The 16,556-nt window shown below is 39.2% G+C and overlaps 1 pseudogene; it reads right to left on the reverse strand.

Annotated features, from left to right (window-relative positions):
* Nucleotides 1-14,321: 14,321 nt before the first annotated feature.
* Nucleotides 14,322-16,106, reverse strand: LOC120109555 (annotated as a pseudogene).
* Between the last annotated feature and the right edge of the window lie 450 nt (nucleotides 16,107-16,556).

Below are 16,556 nucleotides of genomic sequence, written 5' to 3' on the forward strand. Positions count from 1 at the left end.
TAATCACTTTCCCCCAACTCTCTTGCTAAAGTCTCCACCACCGGCCAAGATTCCTTTAGAATAAGTAAAGGGAAAACTACTCTATTTTATCCCCTATTTTTAGATCTGAAGACCAAACCTTTTTTTTCTTTTTCTAGAGCCCTTGATTTTTGTTGCTGGAGTCCTTGACCCATTCCTATGCAATGGCTCATGGCCATCGCCGGAGCCCATCCACCGGCAATGCATGAATGGGGCTGAAACACCTATTTTCTCTACTATTTTTCTTATTTTTCATCATCGACTGTCTTGCTGCTATCGCCAGTAGCCCCCTATCGTCAGTCCTCTAACTGTGATCACCACCCAATCAATTGGTTGTGGTCCTCCTTCTCTTCTTCTTCTTCTTCTTCTTTATTTTTCTTTCTCTTTTATCCCCTCTCTTCCTCTCTATCCTCTCTCTTCCTTTCTCTCTCTCTTCTGATCTCTTCCTCTTCCTAGATAATGAGTAACCCTAGAGGTTTCCTTCTCTTCAATCTCCATTGATGTCAATAAGGTCTTGAACTCCCTTGGTGGGCAGATAGTGTGTTTGGCCCCTCCTCGGCCCATGTCTAGCATTGTTAGACTCCACCATCATTAATTGTTGTTTTTTTGTCTGTTTCCTTGCCTGATTTTTGTTTCGTAGTTTTATGAGATCAAATTACCTTGATTGACTGAACCAGACCATCGGGCATCGTCGCTTGGCTGGCCTACCCTTGATATACCCTGTTTCAAGCATGAAGCCACACTCCATTCGCACCGCAAGCAAGCTGGGTAGTTTCACTCAATCTTAACCTGTTTGAGCTCCTTGTGGTTTTCTATTTTGTGAAACTTTTAAATCTTGATAATAAATTAATTAGATTTTAATGACATTAAATAGATGAAGCTAACTTGTCTAACTGCAGTAGAATTTTGAAATGAAAAAAAAGTAAGTAATATAACACTTCAGAGTGTTTTCCTTCAAAATTTATGAGAAGTAATAATCTTTTGAAATTACAATTAGTTTATTAAATTTGTTTCATGATCTTTGTCTTTCCTTTAATAATATGGATCAAACAAGTTATTATTACCGTCATGATTATTTTAAAATATGCTATGTATTTTGATATTTTTATAAATTTGATTTGGAAAATTTGACTAGGTAGTTGTAAAATTGTTGTTTGTGTTTATATATATACATGTGCTGAATTTTCTAATGTGGATTATTCATTGGCCCTGTCGAATTATAATCAAATAAATAAGTTTCAACATAAAGCTACTGGTGATTATAATAGTAGAATCTGCTATCTATTATCTAGTGGTGCATTTTGTATCCGTTATCTAACCTATGCTGCTACGTCATATGGCTATAGCTTGATGTTAGGTTTAATATCAGTTTATAAAAAATAAATTTTGAAAAGAAAACATTTATATATAGATCTAATTTTGTCCCAATCAAATATTATGTTTTGAATTTCTATTTAATTAATTATTTATTTGGCATACTTAGACCTCACTTTTAAGTGTTATGTTGCTTACTAAGCGGGTGGAGCTCATTATTCTTCTTTTTCTCTATTTTTGATTCTAATTTATGATTGGTTGTGGGACTTTAGGGAGCAAGCTAGATTGCATGGAATATGTAGTATATCTAAGTTGCCTGGTCACTCATGTCAACGGGTCTTCTTATTAGTTTAGCCTAAATTTCGAGACTTTTATTTGGATTGAATTAATAATATTTTTTAAATTTTATGACTTTGATTATCTTGGTCTATTGTTGATGAAAATGATTTATATAATTTTTGTTACATTAATTCTCAAAAATTGAGGTCATTTTGTTATTGATTTAAAATTATTATAAAATGATTTGATTTATTGTTTAGATAGCTTTGAATATTTGTATGGTTCGTTTTGCAGGCATGCCGCGTTGTTGTGCTATAAGTTCAGAATGTGACAAGGAGATGGGTCTGCGCAATGTGGGATGGTTTGTGGGCCGTTTACTGATGGCAGCAAGAGGCCAATACCATGAGGCCATCTGAGAGCATGTAGGGGATAGATTGAAGAAATAGCAACAACATCCGCGTAGCTGATTTATTAATTTTTAATTAGATTAAGTTATAAGTAAATTTAAAATGTTAAAGGTAGGAGATGGAAGATCAAAAAGATGAGAGATATCGCGCGTTTTATTTAAGATTAGCTGGAATATTAATATATATATTTTTAGCCAGCATTTTTATTGATGTCGGCTAATCATACTTTGGAAATGTATTTCTGATTTATTGTTAGAAAAAATAAGAATATTTAAAAATTTATGCTCAACATTTTTTATTTATCATAAGTGCTGGGCAAAGTTTTATTCCTGGATTTCTTTTCTTTTTTTTGAAAATGTTGCTAAATCAATGCCGTGGATACCATCAAAAACCATTTTAAACAGTAGTAGTAGATCTTTTCTTTCCCTTCGATGTGTGAATAACAGGAATGCAAGATAGATCATATAGCTGATCCCCAGCAATGAAGAAACTTGATGCCATTTTCTTAACATGGGAAGAATCACGATACCATCTCGGGATTTACTTTCCACTATCTCCAAATAATGAGATTACAAAGTTCTTGTCGGCGAAGCCAAGGCTCACAGACTCAAGAGAACAACTTTCTGAATTACAATCTACTCTAGGGCACACCTAGAGGTTAATAGGTTATCAAGAAACAACTTCTCTGGGAATAAATAATAAATCTCCTCAAAAAACAACATGGATTCATTATACAAGAGATTGGAGTGGACTTACCTCATAGAATTCTCAAAACTCTTAGATCATATTTGGATGATTGGATTGAATTCTTATGGAATTCGTGGTTAGGCCATTATAACAAGCAAAATCATAGGTTAGAGACTGGGCTAGGCCTATATTCAGATTTTTTTTCTCCCTATAGGATTTAGGCCTACCGAATGCTTCTCATGAATATTAATGAATATAGATCTAGTTCGGCCTGTAATCCTATGAATTTTTTGGTTGTACTGGTCCAATCTATAAATTCCATACGATTTTCAGCTTATCTTCCAAACAGGCCCTAAAGAATGCTGATTTAGGGATGGGAAGAGCTCCAAACTAGGATTTGAGGATGGAGCTTCAAAAGTCCTAAGTTTCTAGCCGCCGCATTCAAAGAAATCATCTTCCAAAGCAATGAGGCATCAAGAGTTTCCTTCACCAAAGGAAGCTCACTCTTAACAGAATAGAGAGGTTTCTCCCGGATGTCCTAATATCCCTAATCCCCAACGAGTCCTACGTCTCTCCTCTCTTCTATAAGAAAATTACCAAAATTCTGGAGTGGGCTTTGGTTGAGGCCCTCTCCGTACCCCGTAACTAGCCCAATGAGTAATGCGCTGTTCTCCTCATGAGGGATGGCCCAACAGATAAAAGAGAATAAATTTTTCACAATTCTGATCGCCGCAAAATATTCCTAAATCACGGACGTTAAAACTTTGAATTAGTTGCACAACTTGGCCCATATCAATATGTAGAGATGGTTGAATTTAAATTGGAAAAAACAAAAAAAAACAAAAACTTAAGAAAGACTTTATTAACATATATCAATAGATTGTAGAAGTTCTGTTGTGACATTTGGGAGTCAATTCTTTATAATCCTAGTTGTAGAAATTTTCTACTACCATACCAATCTTCTAATGCCATGTGGCAGCTCGAACTTTCATTCAATAAAATTGGTGCCCTTACTATGTTGATCTAGGAGTTTTTAGATGAGATTAAAGCCAGCCATCAACTACTGTTGAATGTTGGGAGTCATAACCGGCCATCAAATACTTAACTATCTTGCATTAATCACAAGTGTCTCGGAACTTGCTTTGGTGCTAATTAGTGTGGTTAAAATCATCAGTTTTATACTTTGTGGAATAATGATGTCTTTTTTGGGAGAATGGTTCAAAAATAGAGCGAAAGTTCAAGACTGTATGGCATACCAACGAGACTAGATTTTCTAGAAGTCGTGGACTAATTTGGAGCAAGAAACCAAGTTGCCGAATAATGTAGATGTTACCTCTCATTTAGTTTCCAATGGGCTGGCCCAATCACTCTGTGCATGCACAGGGTCTGTCACTCTTGGCCATGGTGCCAAACTAACTATTTCATGAATGAGACTCTTCTTTTTTATCTTCAGAGCATCTTTGAGGCCCACAGAATGGATGGTGCTAATCATCCAATGTGTACGACAGTGATGTACGATGGTGTTTTAATTTGCACTACAATACATACTCCTCTTGATACGTTGAGTGACGTACCGTGTGATGGCACTAACCAAGGGCTGTCATCATCTCCTGGTTAAGTGTTGGATCCAAAGAATTTGCCCTTCCAATGCTTGCTTTAGCATCAACTTTACCCTTTACAACTTTAGCATCAACCGAAGAAGTGCATGTGCCAAAATGAGAGAGTTTGTGGGATGTTTTGATTCCTATTTTTTGTCTTTGTGGTCTCTATATTTGCCTTGTAACTTTAAGCAATGATCATCATTTTTTTCCCTTCATCTAGCTCAGTTAGGAAAGCATTTTCTCAGCGATAATAGTGAAGACCCCGTGCAGACATGTGTTTAGTCTCATCTTAGCAATCCATTGAATAGATTTTTGATATCTATATAAAGCCAAGCAACCCTAATAATACATTCTAACTAGGTTTTTTGGATGAGGTTTTAATATGTGGCAAATAGTACATTAGAGCAAATCCAACTCACAGTCTATGTCAACTAGAAGACACTGCAGCACATGTCTGTTTAAGTTGACTACATACAAATTATTATTTGTTATTGGAATTGTACTATTTGTAATTAGATTTGGACCTTCAGCCTCACGAGGACATCCGGTATTTAAATTGAGGAACAAGTGAGAACCCATGAGGGCATATGTTTAGTCCCATAGAGTGCATGCATAATTATAGTATACTTGTTAATCCATAGTTTTCTCTATGGTTGCCAATTTTATCAGGTCTATATATAGATAAGTTGGGCATCATACAAACTATCAAATGACATGGTGGCTGCCATCCCTTGAGCTGGTTTTCTATGAAGGTTTTGGGGCGGGAGACTCAGTTATAAGAGGTGAGGATGAAATAAAAATAGAAAATAATTGGATAGAAAAGGTGTTACACCTTGGGTGGCTCTGGAGTAGCAAAACAACTAAAACCTAAGGCCGAACAAATTTTGGTTTTCATAAGGAGGGAGAGGAGGAGGAGGAGGATCTAGATGAGCCAGAAATTTAGCGTCAGCTCTTTTGAGGATGACCTCGGGCTAAATATAGCGTATAATGGAGCTTTGGGTTGAACTTTGTAGTCCAACAACTTATTTAATTATAAGCCGAATATTATACATAAAAGAAGAGCATGCAGTGAAAATGTAGTTGAAACAAAACACGCAAGTGCGACAGCAATCACAAGGCTAAAGACAGATCATGCAAGTGGACAGAAACTTGTCCAATACAATTACTTTCGGCTGTCAATAGGATTTGCCGGATTCAGCGAAGGCTTAGGCTTCCATGTCTATGCTGGAGGCAGGTTTTACCTTGGCTGTTGGAGCTTTTTATGAGCTTAAGTTAGGCTTGAAAAAATTACAAGAAAGAAGAAGGAAATTCAAGAGTGAAGAGAAAAGCAGGAGAGGAAGAAAAAAATGGAAATGTAAGATGTGCAAACATATTAGATATTAAGAAGTCCAAAAAGAGATTCTGTAAATGACTTTGATGGAGGATTAGAAAATTTGTTGTTGAGAACTTCTAACATAGAATGCTTCATGTCAAAAAAAATTCTTTCATTTCTCTCTAACCATATAAGCCACACTATTTTTTCACAATATCTTGTATGAAGGATAAATCTCAACCCTCAAACTATATAATGGTATTTTACACCTGAATGCAGAAATTTTAAGAGGAAAGGATAATGCCATGGAAGTCAGCTAGCACCCTCTCTAGGTTGTGATTGTTTCTCTTTTCCCCGGTATGGTAATCCCAAACTTTCAAGTGGAGGAGAGGAAACCCATTATAACATTGCCCATCATGTACCTCACCCATCACTTGGGTCGGCACATAACATGGCCGCATGAACCCTAAAATAATATCCTAAAGAACATGCAAGACTTATAAGACGAATAAAGTTTCTAATAACTCAAAAAATTTAAATCAATAGTTTATAGCCAAATATTTCAACTAAATAAATCTATTATAATTAAATAATCAAACTTGTTCAATTACAAAATTTTTAAATATTCCTTAGTATCGGAAAATAAACTAACTAAGAAACAATTTCATCACTTGAACTCCATGCCCATTTTAATCAAGATTACACATCTTGCAATTCTCGATAAAAAATGTAACAAGAGATATGAGATTTACAACCTAGTTAGAATCCTCTATGTATGCATATCAACGTGAATATGAAAACATCTTTTAACAAATATAATGCTTATAGAAAAATAGTAAGATTCATACATCAACAACCTAATAATTAAGTACTACATAATGGATCTAGTAGTTATTTTATAGAATACACATATAAGCCATACCAGCATCCGCATCATGTTTTAACCGTATAACAACTTAATTGCATACATATCACTATAGCCAAAGTATCAAGATACATGTCATAAATCACCACAATCTTTTTATACACATCATATATCAACCAATCAGCAATTCCATTCAATAATTTACTGAGATTACATATCATTAATTAGTTAACACAAGCAAGTTTTGACAACATTATCACCCAGTATTGGAATAGTCCCGCACAAACTCCATGGCACGACAAACATACAAACCACATTTCTACATGTGGCTAGCAACTAGAATACCATATTTCAATCATAGCTGATATTATATATACCATGTTTCACACTTGTTGACCAGTCCATATGCCTCCTCTTCTCTCCAATCTTATAGTAATGCAAAAATTTAATTTACTTATAATTAAACATAATTTAGTAGCTTAATTTGATTTCAACATTGGACTAGTTATTACAACCATGCTCCAGCCTACGGTAGGCCAAATACATGCCATGCTTTTACCTATGACTAGAAACCATACAAATTGTATGTCAACCCATGGCTGACACACCACGTTTCACACATGATTGACTAGTCCAAATGCCTCCCTTCTTCGCCGCTCTTATAATTATACAAAATTCAATTTAATTATGTATGACTATGATTAATTGCATTTCATTATCTGACATTAAGTTCCAGCATTGAACTGGTTATAGCCATGCTCCTTCCCATGATAGGCCAAACATAATGCTAAAATTTAGCCAAAGGATGACAAAACACATGCACCATGTTTCTTGAATGGGTGACCAGTCCAAATACCGCCCATACTCCATCATACCATCATGAATTTCTAACTAATATATATTCTACACAAAATTAGAAAAAGGAACATCATGATCCAAACAACATAAAATCATCAGCACATGGTCCTTGTACCTATATACAAAATATCCACAACCATACAAGTGATAATGCATAGGAATCAAAATATGTATCTAAATCATTAGTATAGGGTACATCTATGTACAAAATTTTTCATATTCTTAGAGATGATTGTGTAGAGGGATTTCTGCGGAATGAAATCTCATTCTCAAATTACTCATAAATAACCATGGGTACTATTGAAATATTGTAGATGGATGAATAGATGGTTGCACATTGTCGGTCCATGACACCCGATTTGCAATATCAACTTAGAGCCCCTAGTCATGCAATGATATCTAGGGACCCCTCCAAGGGTTAGCCTGAATCCACAAGACAACTCTGGACCCACCATTGGTCCACTAAAATATGTATAGAGAGAGATTAGAAATAGAGAAAGATTGACAAAGAGGGAGAAAGAGAGGGGAGAGAGCAAGAGATGGCAAGAAAGAGAGAGAAACCATAGTTCTCTTCTCAAAAGAGAGAAAAAAAAGGGTTCTAAGGCCGGCCACACCTATGGCAGCAGCGGCCTCCGACGACGGCTGTTGCAGCAACACCCACAACAATAGTGGTCAATCACCCCTAATCCAATGGAATAGGGAAAGGCTCTATTCGACCAAATTCAGCGGTCAACCTTAGGATAGTGAAGACAAAAAAAAGGGAATACGGGTCCCTTAGTTCCAGTGAAGTCTCACTACTGAATTGTTGGAAAAACTCAAAGAATTCCAAATAGAAAAAGCTTGAAATCAATGGATGTAAGGGTAGAAATCAATGAAACTCAAAGGAGGTGGAATGCTAGAGATGGGGCGAGGATCGATTTTATAGCCAAAATCCAGTGCTTATTGAAGGAAAAATAGTGTTTTAGCTCCTTCTACCTGCCAAAATTGTGGAAAAAGATGGACTCCTTTTAAGAGATGCAGAATTTCTTTTTTTTTTTGGCGCCAAAGTTGATGCCACTCCTTTGGGCCTGTGCGAGTTCTTGGGCTAGTCAATGGACTAGGTCCTTACATTCTTCCGCTTTTAACATAATTTCATCCTTGAAATTGACATGTCTGAAGCTTCAAAAAGTCAAGAATACTATTTCTTTATCATAGATGCAACCCTCAAAATTTTACTCTCTTTTATCAATTGAAGGAAGCCCAAGAACCATATGGCTTTTTTTTAACAAGTTAAGCCTTTTGTAATTTTAGTGACCATACCTTAAGTGCCATAAATATGACTCATCAATCTTTTCACTTTTTAAAGCAAGATTTTGCTTGTTTAGTATGTTAAGAATAAAGATTTGTTTTGGGTCATCTTAATTTTGGCCTCAAGAGTATTCTTGTCTTATCAAAAATTTTGCATTCATCGGTGTCAAAAATTACCACATATCTAGTTTGCAGCAACTATCCAACATTTAGTAAATTTTGAGTCAATTCAACACATAAAAAAATATCATGGACAAGTGATCTAATCGGAGAGTAGAAAAACTTTTTTCAACCCACTCAACTTGAGTCTCTTAAAAGAAAATTAAAAGAAGATGAAAGAATTGCGAAAGCACGACATATATCCCCTTTTCTTTCATTGATAATTAAAAAATCAAGGAATATAGCCTCTATTTATAATGTTGAGATCCATCCTTATACAATTTTAGTCAAATTTTTCTTCCTAATTCTAATAGTTCTTTCCTAAATAGACATCATTGGAAGAAATATTGTAGAAAAAGTTAAAATTAATTAAGAGCTAGATTTTGACTTCTACATCAACATTGTCTTCTGTCATTTTGCTTGATTCTTCTCAGATAGAGAGCAATGTCCAGTCAATGTCTTACTCGAAAAGAAAACTTTCAATTTGACCGGCCATTTCAAATCCTAAATGATGAAATTTAGGCTTGATCGCTGGAGGTGTCATCTCCTAAAGGGCTTCTGGAAGTCATATGACTAAGTTATGACCTTCGAAAGTTTGGCTTATAACTCGACTTTCTAATATAACTAATCTCGCTTCTGAATGCTATCCAACTTTCTCGTAGTGATCTAGATAGTCCACATGAAGTCTGGAGATTCTCCTGGACCAACAAGTCTATTCATACCTCCTTTTCTGTAGACTTCTATGACCCTTTTGCCTTCAACTTGTTGTGATCCAAAAAAATCTCCAAACTTGATGTGAACCACTTTGGCCACTATGAGTAGGACTAAAAGACCTTTAGGAGCGAGATTAACCACATTGTAAAGCCAAATCGTAGATCAAACTTTCGGATGCAATAAGTTGATCATACGACAGCTAATTGAAATGATTTTTTTAAATCAAATATTTTTTTCAGATTTACAATGTGACACCATGCCCTTAAGGGTGTGGCTTTCTAGAAATTTATTGAGCCCAAATTCTATCTTTTAGGGCCTAAAATTAGTGGGTCAAATTAAATTATTTTTTCAAGTAAGACTTTGACCGAACATAGCTCTCTATCCGTATAGAATCAGAAGCAAAAGAAGGTAGGATTGATATAAAAATCGAGATCTACCTCCTCAATATTTTAGCTTTTTTAGAATATTTCTATTAGTGATGTTCATTTTAGAAAAAAGAGTCCTATTAGATAGAGAAATCCAATCCAAATTTTATAAGGTCGAACCTCACCATTATGAATAGAGGCTATATACTTTAGTTTTTTAATTATCAAAGAAAGAAAAGAGGACTTAAGCCTTACTTTCGTAATTCTTCTATTATTTTCTATTATCTTCTAGTTTTTTTTTAAAGATTTGAGTTGAGCGGATTGAGGAGAATCTTCCTTCCTCCTAAGTTGATGATGTTGTAGCTTGCCATCTTCAAGCTTGACTTGAGAGAAGGTGTTTTGATTTAGCTGGATGAAGAACTTCTGATTTCCTTTCTTGTGATTGATCCACTATCCAAATACCAAGTATGTTGTGATTCTTGTTACAAAGTCACGCACGAGTAAAATAGTTTTCACTATCATCCTTTTCATAGAAGTTTGTTTCATTCATTTTTTTATCTTTGAACCAACAATCTCTTTCAGAATGATTTGAAATTTTGCAACTTTTGCATCCATAATGATAGGATTTAGATTCATGTCCATATATTTTTCAAATAAAGCATTGAGAATTGGTATTACTATTTCTTTGATTGGATTGACCCCATCTACGTTTTCCTTTGCCTTGGGCTTCCGTAGAAAACTGCTTCCATTTTCTTTGATTTTTTCTTTGAAATGTGCCTCTTTCTTTTCCTTCTTGCTTTGTACTTTAAGGTTTCTTTTTTTTCAGCTTGCTCTAAAGATTGAACTAAAAATCTATTCATTCTTTGTTCACATGCAAGGTGAGAATAGGTAGATCCATTGATTCTTCAATGCAGCAACAATATGATCAAATCTAGTGGACAATCTTTTTAGAATTTTTTCAACAATCTTCCTCTCTTGAATGGTATCACCATGACTTCTAATTTGATGGAAAAGAAATCTTTATCATTTCATGATCCTTCATTGCTAAATTATCGAATTCTCTCCATAAGGATTTAAGCTTAATAGAAACAACTTTATCGGTGCCCTGAAACTCCTTTTTTCAGAATTTCCTTTGCATCTTTAGATTTATTTGCACCCATAATTTCTAGAAAAAATAGTTTGTTTACCCCTTGCTGAATTATAAGTAAAGCTCTTGCATCTCTTCTTTGTTCTCTTTGTACACCCTTTGCTTTGCTTGAGTCTATGATGTAAATACTTCTTGATTTGCTGGTTCTTCATAGCCCTTTCAACTAAGTCCCACAAATCTTCTAAGATGGAGAGAGTTCTCATTTGCATGCTCTAGAAATTTATAGCTCTCACTGTCAAAAACTAGTGCTGGCTTTGCATGTAGTTGAAGGTAGTGTTGTTTGTACTGGTACTAGTAGGGCCGGCCCAACCCATAGGCAACTTAGGCGGTCGCCTAAAGCCCCGTTTCAAAAGAAAGCCTACTGCAAAGAGAACGAGAAGTTGAAAATAAATGAATACCAGAGAGGGAAGGAGAGGAGGGTCGCTTCTTCGGAAGGGATTCCCGCTGAGAGAGGTCTAGAGCTGCTGGTCAAGCTTCTGAAGCGCTTCCCCAGGCCTTCTCCTGGTCGATTTCGAACTGGCTTTTTTCTTTCTCTCTGACACTAGTCGGAGGAGGAGAACACACAAGGAGGAGGACCACCACAAGAAAGAGGAAGAGCACAAGGAGAGCATCGTCGAATAGATCAAGGAGAAGATCCACAGTGGAGATGAGCATGGCAAGAAGAAAGAGAAAAGAAGGAGGAGAAGAAGAAGCATGGCGAGGGCCACAACGGCCACAACAGGCAGCAGCGACAGTGACTAGATCCGCATATTATAAAGTATGATTATTTCTCCTTTTTTCTGTGTTCAATTTCAGTACGTCAAAACTACATACTTCTTTGATTTGTTTTCTTTCCCTTTCTCCCTCATATCTTTTGTAAGATCCGTGATAAAGTTATTCATTTTTGTTGTAATGCCCAGTAGATTTAGTTTTACTTTCATTTGAGTACCATGACGAAATTGTCTACCATCTGTTTGTTATAATGTCCAGTAGACTTATATTTGTTGTAATACCCAGTAGATTTAGTTTTTACTTTCATTTTAAGTACCATGACTGAGTTGCCTACCATCTATTTGTTATAATGACCAGTAGATTTATATTTGTTGTAGTTGTAATGTCCACTAGATTTAGTTATTATTTTCATTTTAAGTACGATGGCTGAGTTGTCTACTATCTGTTTGTTATAATGCCCAATAAATTTATCTTTGTTGTAATGTCCGGTAGATTTAATTTTTACTTTCATTTTGAGTACCATGACTGAGTTGTCTACCATATTTTTGTTATAATGCCCAATAGATTTATGATTGTTCTTCCTTTTTTCCTTTTTTACCTTCGTTCTTCAATTTTTTCCTTTCCCTGCTGCTCTGGTGCCTGGTGGGCTCTACACCCAGATCAGGAAGTTTTCTCCTTGGAATCCTTCTATTGTTACCCATCAATTTGTTTCTGTTAGAGTTTTCAATTTGGTTAATGCCAGAGTTTTCGGTGGATACTTTTCTCTTCTCCAAAGTGGAGCTTTATTACTTTTTTTAAATAAAATGGTGTTAGTCTGCAATGGGTTTATAATTTCTAGGAGACATCTTGGGTTGCACACGTTTCTGGTGATAGCTAATGGGATAGCTGCAGGTTATAGTCTAATTCAGGGAGTGAGGTGTGTGGTGAGCATGATAAAAGGAGTGTTCTCTTCAACGAGGCCTTGGTTTGGGCTATCTTCTCATGTGATCAGGTATGTTGTAAATTCTTTGGGCAGGGCCTATTCACATACATTGGAAAGCATTTGTGGTGCAGATGAATGCATACATAGCTAGGTTGTCAAAGGGTGCTAAAAGGTTTAGATTTCTAAACACTAATAGCTAAGCATAAATAGGCCCTATTCTCATAGATTTTCACTACATGTAAATACTGATTTTGGAACATCTAATAGCTATTATTTTTTAAATATATTTTGCACTTATTAAAATTTTTTCATCATTTTCAAAAAAAAAAAAAAAGTCTTAGTGAGTTTGCCTTGGCCTCCAAATGCATTTGTTCGTCCTTGGGTGCTAGAATTTGTTGCCATAGCGTTGGTTCGTCCTTGGGTGCTAGAATTTGTTGCCATGCGGAATTGAATCGAGAAGCAGGATTTGGATAGAAAATACAAGATGGAGTTTGGAGGGCTTTGGATTAGAACAAGAAGAGAGAACCTAGTTCTAGCACCAATTTTGTTGGGTATAAAAAAAAAGATACAGAGAATAAGATGCAAGAAGGAGAACTTTGTAGTGCAAAAACGGAGAGGATTTTCATTTATAGTAGAGCCGTAACAAGTAGAGATGGGCATTAGGCCGGGTCGCCCATGGCCCAGCACGGCCCGGCACGAAGCGGGCCGATAACGGGCCGTGCTAGGCACGGCTCATAAAAGGGGGTCGGGCTGGGTTTAAGGATTTCTGGCCCGCGTGCCGAGCCCGACACGGCCCATAAGGGTCTGGGCTGGCACGAATCGTGGGCTAAGCACGGCACGGCCCGTGGGCCAGCCCGGAATGGCCCATAAGGGGCAAAATGCCCCTCAAATTAGCCGTTTTCTGGCTGTTGGGAGGGGCAAAATGGGTAAAAAGCCACAAATAGCCGTTATGGGCCAAAAAAATAGACGTTATGGGCCACCCATAACGCTATTTTTTTTTTGGACAGACGGGTCGTGCCAGGCACGACCCGTGCCAGGCACGATCCGTGTCGGGCCCGACATGGCCCGCCACCCTATGGGCCTAGGGTTGTGCCGGGCTTAGCCTTTAGGTTAAGCGGGCCGGGCCAGGCACGGCCTGTTTGGTCTGTGGCCCAGTTGGCCTGGCTGGGCATTGGGCTGCGCCCGGGCGCAGCCCGATGCCCATCTCTGCGGCCCGGCCCAGCTCGATGCCCATCTCTGCTTACAAGAGCCTCTCAATAGCTTATCGATGCCAAGACACTTGTCATGACTTATAGGCTACCATTTATGAATATAAAGTTAACTTTTTTTTTTGAGGGTAGCTGTTCCTATTGGCCTTTTTTTCATCGTGAAATGTTTGATGCGGATAGAAATTTTGCTTATATTTTATTCCAATCTATGGATAACTCTACGTGTGAGTATATCATTTCAGTGCCATTTTAGTGGCAGCGGATCAGATAGTACTTTCAACGGATATGTGGACGGAGAGTATCCGGTTCTCAATATTTAATTGATGCCCGGATGTTTTGAATCTGGACTGCCTCGGTGAAAGAAAAGCTACGTTTCCATGTGCTGCCATCTTGGTGGCATAAAAGTGACTTTTTGATCCTGACATGAGTCCTTGTTTACTTTAATAGCTGTTTGACTTCCCAGAATATTAAATAACAGAATTACATTACTTTCAAACTTGCAAATATTAATTATAAGTTTACAGAATTACAAATTAAATTCAAACAACATTTATAATGGATGTGACTGCAGGCGAATTAAAACATGCTGCTAATCAGCCCCCTCATGGAGCCAAACACCGCCTTCTTCGATTACAAATCGAGCAACGTTGGTCCTGAAAGCATTAACGCTTCTATCCGTCTTAACAGAAGGAAGAAATATTCTACAGCAGCTTCACCACCTCCGGGATGTGGACAGGATAGCGGTGGATGGAAGCTGGACCAGGGCCCGTCCACCGGCGTCGTGATTGTCCTGAGGCACTTCCACACCGCGCTGTTGCACTTGAATCCACTGCCGAAGCCGATCATCCACACCCGGTCGCCGCGCCGCATCCGGCCTTTTGCCTCGATATAGTTGAGCTCGTACCAGAGGGAGCTGCTTGACGTGTTGCCGAAGCGGTGCAGCGCCATGCGCGACGCCTCCACGTGCTCCGCCGACAGGTCCAAGCTCTTCTGCAGCTCGTCAATCACTGCCCGCCCCCCGGCATGGATGCAGAAGTGCTCGAAGGCCCGCTTGAAATCCGGAATGTATGGTTTTAAACGCCGGATTTATAATCTTCCGGCCGATGAGGCTGAGAAGGAAACGTAGCTGCTCGGAGGCCGGCAGAACGAGGGGCCCCGATGGTGGTGATGTTGTCCTTGAGCGCATCGCCGGCGACAGCCATCAGGTCTTTGGAGAGATTGATCCCTGAGTTGCACTCGTCGTCTTCCTCCTCGTAGACACAGTGGTAGGAACGGTCATCGGCACCTTTGTGCGTGCGGACGACGCGGACGAGGCGGTACTTTGCGCGGGCGCGCTCACGGCGGCGGTTCGAGAGGAGCACCGCGGAGCAGCCCATGCGAAAGAGGCAGTTTGGGAGGAGCATCGACCGCCGATTGCCCATGTAGTAGTTGGGGGGTGATGATCTCCGTCGACACCACGAGGGCATACGAGTTGCGGCGTACCTGGAGGAGGTCCCGCGCGAGGTCGATGGAGATCAGCCCCGCACTGCAGCCCATGCCGGAGAGGTTGAAGCTGACGATGTTGCTCCGGAGCTTGTACTTGTTGATGACCATGGCGGAGAGGGACGGCGTCGGCGAGAAGAGACTGCAGTTGACGACGAGGATGTCGATGTCCTTGGGATTCAGACCGGTCTTGGCGAAGAGCTCGTCGACGGCAGAGAATATGACGAGGCTGGCCTCGGCGCGGGAGGCTCCATGCTGCCCTGTGGGGGTATGTAGTGGTTCGCGGGTGGGAGGCATGTCTCCTCGCCGAGGCCGGACCTTTCGAGGATCCTCAGCTGGAACCGGACGCTCTTCTCGTCGAAGAATGGTATTTGCCGCGCATGCTCCAATGAACGTGGAGAACGGCACACGGCAAGTCTGGGATGGCCGGAAGCAGGCGTAGTCGACGAGGTAGATTCGGGCGTGGCCGCGACATGAAGTAGAAAGTGGCGACCATGACGGCGAGGAAGCCGAAGCACAGGAGCTGGACATGGTCGAAATGGAGCGAGCTCCACAAAGAGAGATCTGTTCGGGGTCGAGACGGGCAAATTCCAGGAGGGCGGCAACTATGATGGGAATCAGGAGGAACGTCAAGATGTGGTTCGCCAGGTAATAGTAGCCAAGTTTCACATACCTGAGTTTGACCGACATAAGGAACAGTGGCAGTGGCTTAACCGGCATGTTGCTCTGGCTACCTGATAGTCTAGATTGGAGAAGAAACGGAGCGGATTGCTGAGGCCTGGATTTGGGCTTTGGTGCGTGTATTTATCATTCGCTGGGGAACTAGTGACGATGAGGACGGCGTTTTAATGGCATCTTAGCAGCAATGAATGGTGGCAGATGGGTAGGTTTAGACGGTGGGACCTGCCATCATTAAAAACTATCAAGAGATGGTTGGCTTGTTTCTTCGGCTAGCCGCTTCTCCTACGTAGATGAGTCGGCCTTCTCGTGATTGTAGTTTTTTGTGATCGTACAAGAGAGCTGCCATCACCGCTGATCGATAGAAATTTCTATAGGCATGTGAAATTCAGCTGTTTGGACCGCCCACGCCGTTGGCTCCTGGATTCCATGCATTGATTAGCCTGCAATGACGTAGACTTTCGATGAAGTTTCCTTTTTTTTACTTTGGACCTTGCCGGCATGGTGACGTCGATGCCGACTGTCAACTGTAGGAAAGCGCC

Source organism: Phoenix dactylifera, unplaced genomic scaffold (genome assembly GCF_009389715.1).
Source record: "Phoenix dactylifera cultivar Barhee BC4 unplaced genomic scaffold, palm_55x_up_171113_PBpolish2nd_filt_p 002371F, whole genome shotgun sequence".
NCBI lineage: Eukaryota > Viridiplantae > Streptophyta > Magnoliopsida > Arecales > Arecaceae > Phoenix > Phoenix dactylifera.